This window comes from Myotis brandtii, unplaced genomic scaffold (genome assembly GCF_000412655.1).
Source record: "Myotis brandtii unplaced genomic scaffold, ASM41265v1 scaffold693, whole genome shotgun sequence".
Classification (NCBI taxonomy): Eukaryota; Metazoa; Chordata; class Mammalia; order Chiroptera; family Vespertilionidae; genus Myotis; species Myotis brandtii.
The window spans coordinates 1,628,406-1,633,100 of NW_005370710.1; the positions used below are offsets into that span (position 1 = coordinate 1,628,406).

The window sequence follows — 4,695 nt, forward strand, 5'->3', positions numbered from 1 at the left end:
CTTCCTATCATGGGTTTTCGGCATTCTGCACACAAAACCACTAGAATGAGGCTGAACAGGGGACCGACGCTAACACACGGATAAGGGGGTGTCATCACGAAGCCATCGCTCCTGTGCGCATGGACGGAGGATTCCCTCGAGGATTTGAAGATACTTGGTTTGGTTCAGCCTCCCTCGTGCCTACTCGGTCCTGGGTTTGCTCACCCCTCTTCTTCTTTCTGTCTTTAGGACACAGTCTCCTTTGATGCAGACTCCACTCCTAAAATCCCGAATCCTTGGGGTCTGTGCAACCCAAGTTTCATGTGACGAACCTCTGGGTTCCGTCCCGTAACTCGGCCTCCAGCCAGCCTCTCTCCTGCTCCACCATGGCCGTCTGCAGACTGGGATCCTGGTCTGTGTACTGGGATCCTGGTGCCCACTTGTGCGCTGGGATCCTGGTGTCCATCTGCGCACTGGGATCCCGGTGCCCGTCTGCGCACTGGAATCCTGGTGCCCGTCTGTGTGCACACTTTCCAAAGGCTCTGTGGGTTCCAGCAGGATCAGGGGACACATTTCCCAACCCTCCGTCACCAGGTATACTTTCCCCTGAAACGTATCTGCCTAAGAAAGTGCTTCTAGTCAGCATTATGCCAATTCCTTTCCATCATCCCCACCCTCATCTTTACGAAAGCATAGCTCTCACCTGCCCTGATTTTTTAAAAAATATTTGTATTGATTGCAGAGAGGAAGGGAGAGGGAGAGAGAGATAGATAGAAACATCAATGATGAGAGAGAATCATCCATCGGCTGCCTCCTGCACGCCCCACACTGGGGATGGAGCCCAAGACCTGGGCCTGGGCCCTGACCAGGAATCAAACCATGACCTGCTGGTTCATAGGTCAGCGCTCAACCCCTGAGCCACGCCGGCTGGGCTCACCTGCCCTGATGTTACTCTCATGAGATAATTCATTGGTTTCTTGTCCTTTGCTTCCCATAACTTTGAAGGAGGATTTAATAAACATATCCACTGATACACCACTAAAAGTGAGCCTGATGCTAGAATAGAATGTGCTTTTGGCATTTATCTTTCAGGTGCTCATAGCATTGAGTAACCTGGCTATTTAAAAAATAAAGCAGAGACGTGACAAAGAGTGGAGGTCTCATCAAGTCTCGTTCTAACAACAAGTAATGCTGATCCTTGATGTAGGAGCTAATTTAAAACCACAGCACCGATCATCTCATGAAAAAGTGCACTTCCAGCACCCTTCTATGCAGTGTTTACAGAAAGTTATATTGTGTGCTATTTCCATCAGCTGCCAACTAATTGTAACAAATCAATGAATCCAGAAGAAATGTTTTAACATTCAGACTTTGTGGTCGTGAGAAATTTTACATAAAAACAATGTTTGGTGTATGTGCCTATGGGGGGGTAGCTAAGTAGGAAGAGAGACCACGGAAGCCTTCAACAGGAACATGCAGCACTTCGGGACACGACTCTATGGGGAAGCTGACGGGGAATTCGGGTTCAGTGAGAAGAAGGAACGGGGTGTAGTGTTTGACCGCAGGACAGACTCGCTGGAGTGTCTTGTTAAATAGATGGCGATGACCGAATCACTGGTTTGCACACCTGGAGGTGCACTTCAAAGAGAGACGTAACATTTTATTTTACAATATGAACAGTGACAACAGACTGGAAGTCAGATCCTTTGTTTAAACAAAGAAAATATTAGGTAACACACTCACAAATGTGCGAGAAGGCCGATTTTCAAAATCCTGGAGCTGGTTCGGAAGGAAACCATTGGAGGTTCCTCGAGCTCGACCCTGGCTGCTCTCAGTGTGGTCCTCCGACCCCATGAGCGACCTCCTTAGAAATGCACGTCCCAGCCTCCCACCCCCAGGCCCGCAGAATTCGAGTCTCCTCACTGGTTCTGACTGGAAGGTTCTGGAGTGCTCCAGAGCCCAGTACAGAGGAAGACCTGCTCTGTGAGACCCTCCCCCGAGAGAGTCTCTGAGTCAGCCCGTTTCCCCCTCACCTTCAACATTCCTCCTGCGGGGTTTCCTGCCCCGGTGATGGGCCCAGCCCCTGGCCAACCTGGCGAGAAATCTGAGTCACCCTCCGAGCCTGAACCAATCGGCTTAAAAGGACCCAGCGCAGGCTCTCGGGGCGCATCACGCCTGGGAATCCATCGGACTCAGTCGTACGCTTTTGGTGGAGGCCAGGGCAGTGGCTGCGGGGGCTTTAAACCGGCCCGATGCTCAGAGTTCACACCGTCTCTCTTGCCTGAACAACTCACACAGCACAGCACCTACTGGGATGTCCAGCTCTGCTGTCGAGGAAGCAGAGGGACAGTCCGAAGGCCACTGTGACACCATGTGGGTGCAGGCTCTCCCTAGTTTGCCCGGCTACATCGGGTCATGGAGGAGGGTGCGGGCGACGCTCTCGTCTCCATGCCGATGACTGTCAGCAGGTCCGACCGCCACACACCACTGTGTCACTGTTTTACTTGTTTTATAGATAAAAACAGTAGAAGCTCAGAGAGGGAGCACTTGCCTAAAATTAGGCAATTCACGAACAGAGAGGTTAGGCCTGGATTTCACGGGAGTCTTCTGGTTTCCAATGCCAAGCTCAGCCCCGGGGCCACGGAACGCCCAGAAGGCCGGGGCGCCCACGGATCGCTGCCGCCCTGTCATCTCAGCTGGGTCAGGAGGAGGTGTCTGGGCTCCAGGCAGCTCACTGCCCGTGAGAACAGCTGCTCCCTCTCCGGCGAGGCTCTCGGGCCGGAGGCAGCGACGCTGACAGACACCGGGCGGCAGGTGTGTCTCAGCCGCATGCCTTTCCTCTGAGAAACGTCTCCGTCTGTAACTGAGCCCCCGGCGCTCCAGACAAGCAACAGATGTCGGGGGAGCGTGGGGAGGGGTGGAGAGGGACGAGAACAGTTCCTCCGGCTCCTGGGCCTCAGCCCCGAGACCCTCCACATGCTGCTCTGACAGTGAGCTGTGCCCCGAGTCCGGGGCGGGCAGGTCAGGAGGCAAGACAAGAAGAGGACGCATGGCAGGAACCCGCGGGAGCCGTGGGTTCCAGCCCCGGTCAGGGCGCATACAAGAAGCAACCCGGAAAGCATCCACAAGTGGAACAATAGACCCACGTGTCTCTGTCTCCCTTCCGCTTTCTCCCTAAATATCCATACACGTTTGTTTTTAATTGTGGTAAAAACACACAAATAAACCAACCATCCTGACATGTCCCAGTGCCCAGCTCAGTGGCATGAGGTGCGTTCACACTGCCGGGCTCCGTAATCCCCACCACCTCCGGAAGTTTCCTCTTGTAAAACCAGAGCCCTGCTCCTACCGGATCCTGGCCTCCCTCCCTCCGGCCCCGCAGCCCGCCAGCACGTGGCAGGCCTTACGTTTTTTATTCTGTGGTGAATGTGGTCCAGGCTTGGGGACCAGTCAGCGTGGCAGCCACTGGAAACAGCCCGGTGCGTTTGGCCGGAGCGCCCTGCCCGTGGCACTTAGCGTGGCCTGGTGGGGGGAGCCGTGGCACTCAGCGTGGCCTGGTGGGGGGATGGCAGATGCGTTCAGGAAGAATGAAAACCACGGGAAGGAGTTTGGGCCTCACTGAATGGATCTGCAGTGATGAGCATGCAACAACCACAGCTTCCCGGGCCCGGTTTTGATTCGGGGCTTGGCCAATGGCACGTCCATGTGATGCAGGCGCCATCTCGGAAGCGCCTGTGCGCTGGGGCTCGCCCTCCTTGATCATGGGGAAGCAGCCGCTGGGGCTCGCCCTCCTTGATCATGGGGAAGCAGCCGAGGCCAGCCTCCGGGAGGGGGAGGAGGGAGCGCTTGGGACACGCTGTCCCTGATGAGACTCACCTCCCGACAGGTGCATGGGGCCGTCCCAGACGTGCCAGCCCCACAGAGCCAGCCCCGCCCAGAATACAGCCCCGGACTCGCCAGACGTCATCATGTGCACTGTTTCAGCTCACCGGTTTGGAATGGCTTGCAGGGCCAGCTAACGGCTGCGAGGGGACAGTCTCTGGCGGTTGGGGGAGGAAGGAAGGGCGCTGAGGCTGGAAGAAGAATCTGGAAAGAGGGCGGGATCCAGGAAGCGGCCGCTCTGGCTGCTTCCAGCGAATCGGGCAAATCGGTCCTTTGCTCTCCCTCCCTGAGCTGCTCCTGCACCGAGACCCAGGAGGCGGCCGTGCGGGAGCCCTGGATGATGTTACGGATTCGCCATCTAAGAGCGAGTGTCCTGGCCACTCTGAGATCTGCCCTTTGGGATCTAATTTCTCAAGCAAAGGGTGGACACTGGAGGTGGGGCTCCAAGGTGACAGGACAGACTGTCAGCGAACGCCACACGCTAGGGACGAAGCAGCAGACTCTGCAACGTGGGCAGCTGGATGGCGAGACATGGTTCCGAGCTGCAGCCCGGGCCTGGGCAAGGCGGCTGGGGCAGCTGCAGGAGGCAGGGCCCAGGTGGATGGGTGGGGCTGGCGCTAGTCCCTGCTTGGCCCTGACTCGCCCACCTGGACACAGTCGGAGTCCTGTGGCATACCTGGAGTGTAATACAGATTTGGGGGATTATTATTTTTTTAAATATATTTTTATTGATTTCAGAGAGGAAGGGAGAGGGAGAGAGAGAGAGAAACATCAATGATGAGAGAGAATCATGGATCAGCTGCCTCTTGCACACCCCACATTGGGGATCGAGCC

General features: G+C 55.8%; 1 long non-coding RNA gene across 2 annotated transcripts; it reads right to left on the reverse strand.

Annotated features, from left to right (window-relative positions):
- Nucleotides 1–1,334: 1,334 nt before the first annotated feature.
- LOC106724022 lies at nucleotides 1,335–3,699 on the reverse strand. Of its 2 annotated transcripts, none has more exons than XR_001359774.1 (2): nucleotides 3,387–3,699; nucleotides 1,335–1,617 (listed from the first exon to the last, which is right to left on the reverse strand). It is a non-coding gene; the product is annotated as an uncharacterized LOC106724022 (long non-coding RNA). The 2 variants fall into 2 exon arrangements; XR_001359773.1 differs by having other exon boundaries at nucleotides 1,723–3,699.
- Between the last annotated feature and the right edge of the window lie 996 nt (nucleotides 3,700–4,695).